The sequence below is a fragment of the Sesamum indicum genome, unplaced genomic scaffold (assembly GCF_000512975.1).
Source record: "Sesamum indicum cultivar Zhongzhi No. 13 unplaced genomic scaffold, S_indicum_v1.0 scaffold00175, whole genome shotgun sequence".
Lineage (NCBI taxonomy): Eukaryota > Viridiplantae > Streptophyta > Magnoliopsida > Lamiales > Pedaliaceae > Sesamum > Sesamum indicum.
Window position 1 is genome coordinate 145,404 of NW_011628076.1, and position 14,746 is coordinate 160,149.

Here is a 14,746-nt window from a genome sequence, read left to right on the forward strand (position 1 = left end):
TTATAAGTAAACATCTAACTTTATCAAGCAAAGTTCGACTCATACGTTCAACTAAACCGTTTTTGGGGGGGGGGGGGTATAGGGGTTTGTTCTATGCCTTTTTATACCAAATTTTTCACAAAGACTCGAAAAATCTTTATTGCAGAATTCAAGCCCATTATCAGTCCTAAAGGATTTCAATCTCTTTCCAGTTTGATTTTCCGCAAAAATTTTCCATTTATGAAATTTCTCATACACTTCAGACTTGTGTTTCATAAGAAAAACAAATACCTTTCTAGACAAGTTATCAATGATAGATAAAAAATAACTATTACCACCATGCGTAGGAACACTAGAGGGACCCCATACATCAACATGTACATAATCCAAAATGCATAAAGACATAGAAGGATTTGATGGGAATGAAGTAGGAAAATGCACTTTATGGTGTTTACCCATCACACAATCATCAAAAAAATCCAATTTTTTATTTTATCATTCAAAATCCCTTCCTTTTTCAAAAAATCAAGACCTTTCAATCTCATATGTCCAAGCCTTTTATGCCATAATGCAGTCGTATCACATTCATTCACAGAAGTAGTCATTGAATCATAAGTAACTGAGCATAAATATAGGTTCCGTTTCTTTTCAGCTTTAAAAACAACAAGTGAACCTTTCATGATTTTCATTAGGCCTTTGCGCCATCTACCTTCAAGACCATCTTCTTCTAATGCAGTACATGAAATCAAGTTGTGACTCAATACAGGAAAACATATCTCACATTTTTCAGGGTTAACCTATAACCCTCTTTGAAATTCAAAGAAACGTCACCAAGACCCATAATCTCACATTTCTTTTCCTTTGCCATTGAAACAAAACCAGATTTTTCATAACAAAAGTTTGAGAAAATTTCTTTAACAGGGCTCATATGGAAAGTACAACCAGAGTCAATAAGCTATTCAAATTTGTTCACAAAATGCATGGAGTTTGCATCATAAACCAAAAAGACTTCACAATTTTCATGAGAGACGTTATTCACCTTTTCTTTTTCATCAAAGTTTCTATCTCTGTCATCACGTTTTGGTTTCCTACAATCTTTGATGTAATGACCCTTAATACCACATTTGTAACAACGTCTTCCTTGGTTTTCTCATCCTTATAAGAGTTTTCCCTTGTTCTAGATTTACAATGGCCATTTATGCTTTTACCTCTGCTATGACTTCTATTGTTGTTCCTAAAATCATTGTTTCTAAATTTAGACCTGCCTCTAGCAAGATTAACCTCATAATTGTTCTGACTAGGTTTAGAAACTTTAAGGTCCATCTCTTTACTGTTCAAGCCATTAACAACAGTGTCCAGATTTACACTATCCCTTCCGTATTTAATAGCAACTTTCACATTAGAGTAAGATTCAGTAATAATATTTAAAAGCACAATAGGTGAGTATTCATCAATGTTTTTATCACCAGTAAATTTGATATCTTGAATCAGTTTGGTAAAGTCATCAAGATTTTCATCAATATTTTTGGATAAATCAAGTTTATAATGAAAAAAAAAATTCTAAAAGAAAAAGCTTGCTGGGCAGAGATATTTCAGTGTATAAATCCTCCAGTTTTTCCCAAAGATCTTTAGAAGAGTTTTGTTTTCCTACTTTCCTAAGAACATTGTCGGAAAGATTTAAAATAATGGACGAATAGGCAAACTCATCATTTTTCATTATCTTTTCTTTAGAAATGTTATCTGTGTATTTACCATCAATAGCCTTAAACATCTTTTGTTGAATCAAAATAGCTTTCATCTTCTGTTGCCAGATAGAAAAATCACTTTTACCGTCAAAGAATTGTAAACTATATCCCGACATTAAAAAAGGATTTTAGGAAATGGTTTAAAGAAAAATCACTAGTTTTATTGCAACAGGAAGTTTCGGTTTTTAGAAAAATATCAAATAGAATAAACCAGATTTTAGAGAATTACCAGAAATTCAGAGAATAGGTTTCAATATTATAATAGAGAATATCAGATAATAATAGTAATCACGGATTTCACAGCTCAAGAACAAGATAATCTCATACCACAGTAAATGACCAAAAATCAAGTTTAACCACAGATCAAGGTTGATAATGATAGATCAAGATAAATAACCACATATCAAGATTAATAATCATAGATGAGGATTGGTAATCACAGATCAAGATAAATAGCCACAGATCAAGATTAAGTAATCACAGATCAAGATTAAGTAACCACAGTATCCCAGAAAGATCAGAGATTCAAAAATATATGATTACAGCAGATCTCAGAATAAATCACAATAGATCGAGATTAAAAAAGATATCGCAGTATGAACTTAACAGGTCCAAGGCCTTTCCAGCCTAAGTTCCAACCAGATACCCACGACCTCAAGGGTCCGGCCAAGTATAAATTGGGGGAAAAAATCCTCGGTTAAAAGATAACAAAAAAAATTGCATAAATTAAAAGAGAGAGGAGGGTTTAGATTTACCACCACCACGGCGCGGAGCGGATCAGAACGAGGCTCTAATACCGCTGTAGGGTACAAAACCCAAGTGGTATCCTTTATCAACGAATGCGTAACCAACTATTACACTTGATTTGGAGTACGAAACTACTTAAGAATACAAACCAATAATACATTAATGAATGAATACACAAAGCTAAAGAGATAAAATAATAAAATCATAATTTTGAAAGGGGCTCACGAACAAGCCAGATTCAGTTAAGTGGATAATCGGTCACTTGGCGCCGTACCCACAAAAACCTCCAACCCACGGTTGCTCCTCACTCAGAGTTATAGGATCACAGAGATCTAAACTAGAAAACCAACACATGCAGTCAATTAGTTCACTTAGAACTTTCTCAAAGAGAAGATGAAGAGATCTCAAGATATTGTTTGATTTTCAGGGTGTGTGGACAAGGAGGAAACAACTCCTATTTATATGAAGAAAAAGAGCCATTGGAAGGTTGAGTTGGGGTGGCTTCCTTAAGCCATTGATTTGGCTAAGGAAAGCCATCACCATTAACGGTGGTGGACAAGATAAAAGAAATCTTCCATGGAAGGTAGTTTCAGAGAGAGAGAATGAGGTATACTGGTAGCGGTGCAAGGAAGAAGAGAAATGGACAGACTGACTTAGGTTTAGAGTTAAGGTAAGTATATAAACTAAATAGCTGGATCGGGTAAATGGGTTAAGTCCGGGTATGGTGAGGGCCTCCATGTGGGCTGTCAGTTTAAGTGGACAGGGAGATTGGGCCTACCAATTAGATTGGGTCTACCAATTAGATTGGGTCCTGGGCCATAAAATACTAACACTTGCAATCGAAGACATATATATAGAGCATTGAACCTAAATATAATATGTCAACGACTTCGTCTAGGTCAAAAAGAAATTGTCGTATCTGTTTTGTTTTTTCTGCTAATTAATTTAGTACAATATATGCATCTTCAGTCCCAATCGAATTATTTGCACCAAATAGTATTACGCAATAATAAAATGTATTGTATTGAAATAAAAATTAAATTTACTATCTTGTCATAATCTCACGAAAGGTTGTCGATCCCTGATCATATATGATGGTGCGTAAGTAAATTTTATTGTTGTTATTGTGAGGCATCAGTAATATCGTTATTGTGCTCCTACTTATATTTAGCAAGTATATATAAAGACTTTTTTTTTTATCATTCCTCTTAATATTAAATTGTAATGTGTCTCACAATCGAGAATTTTTTGCTTTTGGGGGTAGTTCCGATTTTTGATCTAGGATGAATAGGTTCAAGAAATGAGAGGATTAAGGATGATAAGAGAGAGGTCTTCTAAACCTTTGGTTTAGGTTCAAATCCTATTAGACGCAATTTATTCCCATCTATTTTTTATTTCGTTCTTTTCTCTTTTGGATGGTAATATATCTGAGAACATGGAGTGTGAATCCAACCCATATTTGGATCGAGATACTAATGCAAGCTCTTGTTTACTATTTTTAGCTTTCTTCCTTATCCGGCTTAATTAAACTCTTTTATGAACCCATGTTCCCCAATATGGAGCCACCTTCTTCACTCCAGCATGCGTTCTCCTTTTCGTTTTGTGTGTTAGAGGATGAAGACCACCACCTTCCTAGAAATGGCGACCAGAAAGCCAATTGGATTGGTGGTTTTTTGGAACAATGTAGCAATCTTTATGAATATAATATTATCTTGATGAATGTAGAAAGTATTCATTTATTGCACCATGTGTTTGTTATGCTTACTATTTACGTTGAACGGTATTTTAATGCCACAATAAATGCCCACAGATCAATTGAATAACCCATGTAGTTGGGTTGTGCATTGGGTGACAGCTATGAAACCAACTTTTAAGGGTTGGTCTGAAACGTTCCAAGTCGAGGACCTCGAGACTCGGCACCGAAAGTCCTATAGAGACTTAAACTAAGTATTGCATTAATTGGATGAGTTTCGTGTTTCATCAACGACATACATGGGATGTCTATGCAATTTAGTGGATTAGTTAACTAGGTTGTTAACTGATTGAACTAACTTGCGGGAATCATCATATAGAAGCCTTAGAGACTTGGTCGGTATGACTTGAATTCCCGGTTCCGATAGTACAAGATTAGTCCTTAGACTTGAGAAACCATGGAAGTCGCATGCATATGTTGGGTATATATTGGATATGGCGAGAGATGAATGTGTATTCGATGTGGTCATAATAAGCGTTGTCCATTGTAGTTGGAGTATATATTAAGGACGGTGGATTTCAAGATAGAATCCGTTCTCTATCAGTATGGATATATATCTCCTATGCGGTCTGAGATGGTTTAGACTCTCTAAATTTATGGCCATAGCGATTGGTCGAATAGGAAATAGTTTATGTTGATCAATAGAGTAACTGCATTTCAAGTATTCAGTATAGTTGCCTGGTCCAAGATGGAAACCGACGTCCAATTTCATTCCCTAGACCAAGGTCGGGAGATGGTCGATTGAAGGACTGTACCTGTATGGAACTCGAGAACTAACATGTTCTCCAACATTCACCTAGTCTCTAGTGTCATGGACCATTACTAGACAGCCACCCATGATGATGAGCGTTTTTTATTAATATTTAAATTAAAAATAATTAATTCAATTAGATTTAATTAATCATTTATTTTGGACACAATGCACAACTCTAGCTGGGGGTGAACTTAAAGAGTCGCACACAAATCACTACGAAATTGATAGAATTAATTCGAAAAGAAACGGATTAAATTAATTCAAGGTGAATATATAAATGATTGAGTCATTTATTTAATAACCATTTGATGGATTGCTCAAGATTAATTAATTGAGCTTAATAACTTTAAATTAATTGAATTAATTCATTAGGTTTCACTTAATTAAATGATTAAATGACTTAATTAGTATTTGGGCTTAGATTTATTTAATTGGATTAAATAAATCTTTAGACTTACTTAGGCTAAAATTAATTTAATTAATTATTATCTAATGGACTTTGGTTTAATTTCATTAAATCAAGCCCGATGCGTACTTGAAGTCCAAGCCCATTTGAGGAAGATTGGAGCAAATTAAGGAGTTGAAACTCCTCACCATAATGAACATGATGGAGTGGTTATTCCATCATGGTTGGAGGTTATATGCATATGTGTGTATAGGTTGTCTTGGAGGCAAACTTTGTAGTTATTGATTTTGAATTCAATATTGTATGTAATATACAACTACACACATACCAGGCATAACCATAACATGATCTACGAAATTTGCTCCCTTTCTCTCTAAAAACTATTCTACTTTTTGTTCTACATTGAATTTGATTCAAGTTAGAATATAAAACAATCCAAAAGCACTAAGCAGTAGTGTTAATTTTGAGTTGTTTTCTTCTTGTTATTTGTTCTATCTAGCAATAAAAAAAAAAAAAAACTATATCTTTTCGTAGTGTGATTTGGACAAATTAGAGGAGTTCTAATTTGGATCCTAATAGAACGGAATGAGAGAATGTAAAGAAAACAACGCACATTGCTCATCTATAGAAACAAAAAGGTAAAATTTTATATTTTGTTTCATCCTCTAGCCACTTGTCTAGCATGCTCGTATGCTTATATTATGCTTTTGACAAGCACCGAACGCCCGAGAATTTCAAAGGGAACACCTCTTTGAACCGTTTTAATAATTTTTACTTCACGCTTCTGCCGCGTTTAAATTAATTCAAGAAGAATATATAAATGATTGGATCATTTATTTAATAATCCATTTGATGGATGGCTCAAGAATTAATTTAATTGAATTAATTAAATTTGGGTTTAGCACCTTTCAATTAATTGAATTAATCTATTAGGTTTGACTTAATTAATTGATTGGATCAATTAATTATTGTTTGGGCATAGATTCATTCAATTGAATTAAATGAATCTTTTAACTTAGTTGAGCAAAAGTTAATTTAATTAATTATTGTCCAATGGACTTTGGTTGGGCTTGATTTAATTTGATTAAATCAAGCCCGGTGCATATTTGAAGTCCAAGCCCATTGAGAGAGGTTGGATCAAGTTAAAAAGGAGTTGAAACTCCTCACTATGATGAACATGATGGAGTAGTTATTTCATCATGATTGGAGGTTATATGCATGTGTGTGTATAGGTTGCCTTGGAGGCAATCTTGGTAGTTATTAAATTTTTAATTCAATTGTATGTAATATATACAAAATTAGACACATATCGTGCATAACCATAACATGAGCTACGAAGTTTGCTCCCTTTCACTCTAAAACATATTCTTCTTTTTATTTATTATTGAATTGGATTCAAGTTAGATCATAAAACAATCCAAAACTACTAAACAATAGTGTTAGTTTGGAATTGTTTTTCTTCTTGTTCTTTGTTCTATCTAGCAATAGAATAAGAATTATATCTTTTCATAGTGTGGTAGGGACCAATTAGAGGGGTTCTAATGTGGATCCTAGAGTGAACGGAATGGAAGAATGTAAAGGTAACAACGCACGTTGCTCATATACCGTAACAAAAGGTAAAGTTTCATGTTTTGTTTCTATGCCTTTTGTTTCATTCTCTAGCCACTTGTCTATCATGTTTTTATGTTTATTATTATGCTTTTGATAAGCACCGAACGTCCGAAAATTTCAAAGGAAACACACCTTTGACCCATTTTAATGGGGACGGAAATTTTAATTAATAGTTAATTGAAACTAAATTAATTAAATTGGATTTAATTAATCATTGTGTTGGACACAAGCCCTAGTCTTGCTAAGGGTGAACCTAAAGAGTCAACACAAATCACTATGGAATTGATGGAATTAATTCAAGAACAAATGAATAAATTTAATTGGATTAAATTAATTCAAGGAGATATTGATGATTAAGATCGTTTATTTAGAAATTCATTTGATGGATGGCTCAAGAATTAATTAATTGGATTAATTAATTTTTTGGGCTTAACACCTTTAAATTAATTGAATTAATTTATTAGGTTTGGCTTAATTAATTGATTGGATAAATTAATTAGTATTTGGGCTTAGATATATTTAATTGGATTTAATGAATCAATGGACTTTGGTTGGGCTTGATTTAATTTGATTAAATCGAGCCCGGTGCATATTTGAAGTCCAAGCCTATTTGAGGGTGGTTGAAGTAAATTAAGGAGTTGAAACTCCTCACCATGAAAACATGATTGAGGAGTTATTTCATAATGGTTGGAGGTTATATGAATATGGTTCTATAAGTTGCCTTGGAGGTAAACTTAGTAGTTATTAAATTTTGAATTCAATTATATGTGATATGCAAAACTATACATATATCCATCATAACCACCACAAAAGCAACGGATTTTCTCTCCATTTTCTCTTAAAAATATTCTCCTTTTGGTTCTATTTTGAATTGGATTCAAATTAGAACCCAAAACAATCTAAAAGCACAAAACAATAGTGTTGTGTTTGGAGTTGTTTTTCTTTTTGGTTCTTTGTTGTATCTTGTTCTATCTAGAAATAGAACAAGAACTTTACTTTTTCATTTTGTGATGTAGACAACTTAGAGGAATTCTAGTTTGAATTCTCAAGTGAACGGAATAGAAGAACATAAAGAGAACAACGCACGTTGCAGTTTTCTATAGAAACAAAAAGGTAAAGTTTCATATATGTTTTTGTACTTTTTGTTTCATCCTCTAGCCATATGTCTAGCATGTTTGCATGGTTATTATTATGCTTTTGACAAACACCGAACGTCCGAGATTTCAAACGGAACACCCCTTTGAACCGATTTTTTAAAATTTTTATTTCACGCTTCCATCGTTTCCCGGGCTATACTGATTCTCTCAGGTTACATCCCCACCGTGCGCGTGCATGGCTGTTCTGGATGGCTGGGCCGTTTTGTGCCGTTTTTTTTGAAAAATTGGATTTTTTTTTATTTATGCAATTTTTTTGAAGTTATTAGTTTTGGCTAATTGTAACTTTAGTTAAAATTGGATTTTTCTAATTTAAGTTTTGCCTTAAATTAATTTTGAAATTGTTTCCAAACAAACAAAAAATTGTACATTGGATGTATGGTTGATATCCATTTTTTAATTGCATCATTAGTATGTTATTTTCTTCATTTAAATATATTTTTGGTAACTGATATTGGATATCTATTTTTAAATACATGGATTGTATTTAGTTTTTTAACATATTTATAAATAAATGTGTTAATTATTATTTATTGGATAAACAATGGGGATGATCACAAAGCCCATTGGCAGAATGCGTGGTTTAATTTTTATGTTGGATGAGGCATGCATGCCTCTTTGTTTTTTTTTTTTTTTTTTTTTTTTTTTTTCCCATGACCATTTCAATGTATTTATTTATTTTGTTTATATTTGGTGGGCCCGTTTTTTTTTTTTTTTTTTTTTTTTTATTATTTTTTGCCTTGAAATAATAAGGCTTGCTTTCTCCCTCCTTTTATACTGCCTCAATTTTTGATTGGGGTTTCTAATTTCAGTTGTAATGAGTTTAGTTAGGATTGTGAGGCTTCATTTATTTTAAATACATGTAAGTTTCCTAGGAGATGAAGGCCTAGGCCCGTTCGACGAAGCTCAGGATGGAAGACGTACAAAGAGGAAGGCACATTAGAACGATAATGAGTTACTATTTTGTAATAGTTAGGGCCATGCCCTAAATTGACAATAGGCTCACTGCGGGCTCAGTGGGTCACTTAGGATTGGGCTTGTGATTATCCAACTGGGGCATGCTAGGCTTGTTTTGCATGTAGTGTATATTTTAATATTTAAAGTATAATGTATTTGGAATGCATCTTCTTATACTCAATGATTAAAACTGATGCATGCAAAATCTTATAATGATGAGGTCTCGGTTACAACAATCTTAACTCTCACTTGGATGGTCCAAGTGAAATATTAGGCCCATAATGGATTAAAATTCAACTTGTTTTATTAAATTCAACCACAACAATGTGGTACGGATGCTACGCTTAGCACGTGGTCTTACGAGTCGTGGCACATTTGGAATGGAAGAAAGCTACACTATCGTTGTGAACGAATGGAATATACTCCTGTTTTCTTATCTCACGAGTTGTGGAGAATGCAGTTGAGATATTTGCTTGGTTGATGGGTCGGGCCTGACGTTGAGTAGCGTGATTCGTTTGGAGTCCTCTGGTTCACGTGATGAGCAGAGGAAAAATAACTTGAGGATCTCATTGGATGAGAATGGTATAGCTTACCTACTATAAAGCCTTTTTCCATGTGAATTGTAAAAGAGGGGCATAGATAATTGCATTTGTGGACTCCAAGCCCATTAGAAAATAGTTTTCCAGAAACCCCATTTGAGAGTGGTGGGCTTTTGAAAGAAATAGTGGGACGGGTTAATGACTGAAGACCAAGTCTTAAACTTAATATTTAATATTAATATAATCTACTAAATTTTTGTTTACATTTGATGTAGATGTTTAAAATCCACGCATTACAATTCTTTAGACTAATAAATTTAATGGAAGAAACTATAATGATTGGCTGCAAAATCTTAGGATTGCCTTAAATTTTGAGAGCCAAACCTATGTTTTGGATTGGTCTCTTCCTCGGGCGTTGCCAGAAGGGTCCACATACGAAGAACGTTTGACGTTCGAGAAGTGGCATGAGGACAACCGGAAGGTTCGCAGTATCATACTCGCATCAATGACAAATGAGATCCAAAAACAATATGATAGGCATGATGATGTCCAATTGATAATGCTCCGCATGAGCCAAGTTTATGAGGTTCCTAACCGGCATATTACATATGTTGTGACAAAATCATTTTTCGGTGCCAAAGATGATTGAAGGGTTTTCTGTACTGGAGCATGAGGTTAAAATGCTATCCCTTATGGCGAAGTTCAAAGACCTCAAGGTTGATGTTGAAAAAGAGACGTAAATTGACGTGATCTTTCAGTCTCTTTCTCCCTCCTTTGACCCGTTTATCGTGAACTGTAAGATAAATGGGTTTGACAAAGGCCTTTATGAGTTGATAAACTGTTGGTCTAGTACGAGGCAACAATTGAAAAGTTTGCACAATTGATATTGGTGGGAGAAGCTTCAACCTTAGAAGAGAAAGCAGAGGGGTCTAGACGCTGGAAAAGGAAAAAGGGTAAGACAAAATCAGCTACTTCAAGTGCTTAGAGCACTCCTATTGCCCAACTGGGCATGGGCAAAGGGAAGAGGAAGACGGCTCGACAGTCATATATTCTAAAAGATCTTTGCATTAATTATCGTGAAAAGGGGCAATAGAAGAGGGAGTGTCCGTCCTCTATAATCAAGGTATAATTTGTTTGGGCCTTAACATGACTACTACTACACTATTACAAATGGTGACCAGAAAGCCAATTAGATTGGCGGTTTTTGAAACCATTCAGCAATCTTTGTGAATGTAATATTATCTTGATGAATGTAGTAAGCATTTATTTGTGTCACCTTGTGTTTGTTGTATATACTATTTATGATGAACGGTGTTTTAACATCACAACAAATGTCCACACACCAATTGAAAAACCCATATAGTTGGGCTGCACATTGGATGACAGCTATGAAATCAACTTTTGAGGGTTGGTCTGAAATGCCCAAGTCAAAGACCTCGAGACTGGGCATCAAGAGTCCTATAGAAACTTGGACTAAATATTGCATTCATTGGATGAGTGTCGTGTTTCATCGGCAACGTACATAGGATGTCTATGCAATTTTAGTGGATTAGTTGACAAGGTTGTTAGCTGATTGAAGTGACTCGCGGGAATCGTCATATGTAACCCTTGGAGGCTTGGCTGGTATTACTTGAATCCCCGACTCCGATAGTACAGGATTAGTCCTTGGACTTGAGGAATCAAGGCAGTCGCATGCATATGATGGCTATACCTTGGATCTAGCGAGAGATGCCTGTGTCTTCGATATGGTCATTATAAGTCTTTTCTAGTGTAGTTGAATAATGTATTGAGGATGGTGGATTTCAGATAGAATCCATCCCCTATCAGTATATGATGGATGTATATCCTATTCTCTTTGAGATGGTTTAGACTCTCTAAGTTAATGGTCATAGCGATTAGTCGAATAGAAAATAGTTTCCTTTGCCGATCAATAGAGTAAATGCATCTCAAGTATTTAACATAGTACAACATATTCTATGCCCTAGACTAAGGCCGTGAGATGCTCTATGGAAGGACCATACCTGTATGGAACTCGAGAGCCTAAATTTTCATGCCAACATTCACCTAGTCCCTAGTGCCATGTACCGTTGCTAGACGGCCACACATGATGACGGGTGATTTCGATTAATGGTTAATTGAAAATAGTTAATTAAATTAAATTTAATTAATTAATTGTGTTGGATATAGTGCTCAAGTCTAGCTAAGGGTGAACCTAAAGAGTCACGCATAAATCACTATGCAATTGGTGGAATTAATTTAGAATTAATTGGATAAGAAAATAAATTAATTTAATTGGATTAAATTAATCCAAAGAGAATATATATATGGCTCAAGAATTAATTAATTGGATTAATTAATTTTGAGCTTAACACCTTTAAATTAATTGAATTAATTTAAATTATTTGACTTAATTGATTGATTGAATCAATTAATTAGAGTTTGGGCTTAGATTTATTTAATTGGATTAAATAAATCTTTGGACTTAGTTGGACTAAAATTAATTTAAATAATTATTGTCCAATGGACTTTGGTTGGGCTTGATTTAATTTGATTAAATCAAACCCGTTGCATCTTTGAAGTCCAAGCCCATTTGAGGGTGGTTGGAGCAAGTTAAGGAGGAGTTGAAACTCCTCAACATGATGAGATAATGGAGTGGTTATTTTCATTATGGTTGAAGGTTTTGAATTTGATTGTATGTAATATACAAAAACTACACACATATCATGCATAACCAACAACAAAAGCCACGAAATTTTGCTCCCTTTTTCTCTCCAAAATGTTCTCCTTATGTTCTATATTGAATTGGATTCAATTTAGAACGTTAAACAATCCAAAAGCACTAATCAATAGTGTTTATTTGGAGTTGTTTTTTCTTCTAATTTTTTGTTATATCTAACAATAGAACATGAACTATATCTCTTCCTTAGTGTGGTGTGGGCAAATGAGAGGGGTTCTAATTTGGATTCTAAAGTGAACGGGAGAACGTAAAGGGAACAATGCATGTTGGTGCTCAACTATAGAAAGAAATGATAAGGTTTCAATTTTGTTTCTATATTTTTGTTTCATCCTCTAGCCACTTGTCTAGCATTGTTATTTGTTTATTATTATGATTTGGACAAACACCAAACGCTAGGGAATTTCAAAGGGAAGACCCTTTAAACAATTTTAAATAATTTTTTTATTCCATTCTTCCATCGCGTTCCTGGGCCATACCAATTCTTTCAGTGGTATCAGAGCCCGGTTCGGTGTTGTGACTTTAGGATTAACATGTTATTATGTGTTGACCATGAACAACGTGTTTAATATGCTTTTGGAAAGCATGTTTTATGGCTTTGTAGTATGATTGTATGTTTAGAAAATGTGTATTAATTTTGCTTTTAAATTATGGATATCTTTGCATTTTTTAAAATTGGATTTTCTGTAATGCATGGTTATTTTAGTTTTAAATTGCAGAAATTCAAAAAAAAATTTGAAAAATTGAGCTATACGACGTGCGTGCCAACAGGGCAGCACACGGGTGCCCCGCGCGTGCGGCTCGTCTGTTGTTGGAACGGTTGGGCCGTTTTGTGCCTTTTTTTTTTCGAAAAATTGGATTTTTCTTTTTTTTGCAATTTTTCTGAAATTGTTAATTTTGGAAAATTTTAATTTTAGTTAAATTGAATTTTTCTAAAATTAAATTCTGTCTTAAATTAACTTGGAAATGGTTTCCAGACAAACAAAATAAACTACACATTGGATGTATGGCTTATATCCATTTTTTAATTGCATTGTTAGTATGTTATTTTCTGCATTTAATTATATTTTTGATATTTAGATATTGGATATCTATTGTTAAATACTTGGATTCTATTTATTAGGATAACATGTTTATATTTGATATAAATGTGTGTTAATTATTGTTTATTGGATAAACAATGGGGATGATCACAAAGCCAATTGGCCGAAAGTATGGTTTATTTTATTTTTTCGGTAAAAGTAAGTTTCATTAAGTAAAATTGGTACAGTACAACAATATGGTCCCCAAATGGTTTATCCCTCGACAGGCCAAGGGATTCGTCATAATCGAAATAAAGCACGTGTACTGACTGATCTAGATAGTATGATGCTATGGATTTGTTGTTTAATGTCCTCAATGATCAATAATGCTATGGTAGTAGGCGTCCTCTCGATATGATCGAATCGTCTCAGGTTTCTTTCCTTCCAAACGTGGTAAACACATGATGCAAGTAGTGCTCTATAAGACATATTTTTGATGTGTTTACCCCTCCATCTCCGTAAAGCCCATGTAATGTCATCTTTCCACTCTCTATTGGGCCACAAGAACCATATCGTTCTTCGAATTTCCGTGAGGCATCTTCGACTAAATCTGCATTGGAAGAATAAATGTGTATGTGTCTTTGTCATTCCTTCATTGCATAGGATACATGGGCCAAGGTGAGCAAGCCATGGTTTATTTTATGTTGGGTGAGGCAATTGCGTGCCTCTTTATTTTGATTCATTCTTTCGTTTTTAGCTTTGAAATAATAAGGCTTGCTTTCTCCCTCGTTTTGTACTCCCCCCAACTTTTGATTGTGTTTTCCAATTTCAATTGTAATGAGAGTAGTAAGCATTGTGAGGTTCATTTATTTTGAATCAATATAAGCTTACAAGAAGAGGAAGGCCTAGGCCCGTTGGACGGTGCTCGATGGAACTCACGACTGAAGAAGAACAAATAGGAAGGCCCATTAAAATGATAATGGGTTACTATTTTATAATAGTTAGGACCACACCCTAGATTGACCATAGACTCATTGCAAGCTCAGTGGTTTATTAAGAATTGGGCTTGTGATCATCCAACAGGGACATGCTAGGTTTGTTTTGCATGTGGTGTATGCTTTAATATTTGTAGTATGATGTCTTTGGAATGCATATGTTTATACTCAATGATTAAAACTGATGCATGCAAAATCTTATAATGATGAGGTCTCTGTTACAACAAACTTAACTCTCACTTGGATGGTCCAAATTAAATATTAGGCCCATAATGGATTAAAATTGAAATGGTGTTATTAAATATAAGCCTTCCATCCACAAGAATGTTGTGTGGATGCTACTTTCACCA

The 14,746-nt window shown here is 34.0% G+C and overlaps 1 pseudogene; it reads right to left on the minus strand.

The window, feature by feature from the left end:
• Positions 1-14,746, minus strand: part of LOC105179582 — a 35,304-nt pseudogene that overhangs the window by 1,991 nt on the left and 18,567 nt on the right.